At 28.2% G+C, this 1,324-nt stretch overlaps 1 protein-coding gene across 1 annotated transcript in view; it reads right to left on the bottom strand.

Moving 5' to 3' along the window:
* Window positions 1–1,324, bottom strand: part of LOC119592824 (rootletin-like) — a 148,678-nt gene that overhangs the window by 11,955 nt on the left and 135,399 nt on the right. The gene's annotated exons all lie outside the window — the stretch shown is intronic.

Genomic DNA, 1,324 nt, shown 5'->3' with positions numbered 1-1,324 from the left:
GTACTAATCTGTGTCAAGTTATTCCAGTTACGACAACTTCAGTTTGTGTCTATGATACAAAAAATGTAGTCTGGAGTAACAATATCTATGCAGTTTAGCATACAACAGCTGTTATAAAAGGTGTGGAGACAAACACACACACATGCACACAAATGTACAAATAGAAAATTAACTCTTGAAATTCTTATTTCAACAAATTTACTACTAATACCTAGAGATATACATGATTTTCAAGGATTTCTATACTATAACTTTAATATGTTCCTTCAAAAAGCAATAAAATGCATTACAAATTTTATGAATATTATTTTTTCTATCTCAAAATTATTAAAGTCTTTAGTTCCAGAAAGATATGCAGTAATTACACTTAATAGCATTCTTGACACAGTAAACATTTTCTGATGACTTCAATTGAAATTTTGTATATTTTTTTATGTATGCTTTTTCCATTTTTCTCAATTTTAATTTTTTTTGTACATCAAGGGATTAGAGTAAAAGCACCGGCTTTTTGCCATTCTTTAATTTAATCAGGTGTTTGAATTTTGTACCTCCTTCAATTTTTGAAAAGGGAAAGAGAGGCATATGGCAACTTCCATTTCCTTCATTAATTCTGATAACAGCTGATATTTTTAGAATCTAATATAATGTTCATTTTATTTAGCTAACATCAAGTTTCCATCCTCTATCAAGTTCACCTTGACTGTGGTTCTGCTCACATTTTTCTAGTCTGAAACATAATAAAAATTTACCAACATAGTATTACTTTATCATTATTTTTCATATATTTTAATCTGTAAATGATAAGATGTACCAACTATATTATCTTATGAAATATAAAATTTCTAACCACAATCACAGTGGTACGAATCATTCAAAGAAAACCACAATTCCATATGAAACCATCCTTTAAAATAAGAATTTGAAGTCAAGGTATTATTTCTTTCCGCTGAAATTTCAATTGCTTTCTCTTCAAGTTTACCTAAAGCTTTGAGAAGAAAAGACATTGAGGATAATTAGTGATTTACCTGTGTTTTTTAAACATCATTAGAATTCCGAAGCTTAAAAAAAGAATCTTACACACATAAAGACACAACACAAACAATCACACAAACATACAACTTGGGGCATACTATAAAAAATACATGATTATTTTTATAAAATACAAAATAAATATACAAATGGGTTACCTTTTCTGTATACCTTTGTAGAACCTCGACTATCTACAAGAAGAATGCTATGCAGACTACAAAGACTTTACTATACAGAAAAGCAAATACTAACATTTGCATTTGTTATCTAAAGAATGTGCAAATCTGATCTATTA

Source organism: Penaeus monodon, chromosome 31 (assembly GCF_015228065.2).
Source record: "Penaeus monodon isolate SGIC_2016 chromosome 31, NSTDA_Pmon_1, whole genome shotgun sequence".
Classification (NCBI taxonomy): domain Eukaryota; kingdom Metazoa; phylum Arthropoda; class Malacostraca; order Decapoda; family Penaeidae; genus Penaeus; species Penaeus monodon.
Note: the sequence above shows the minus strand (reverse complement) of the source record. Positions and strands in the feature narration are given on the sequence as shown.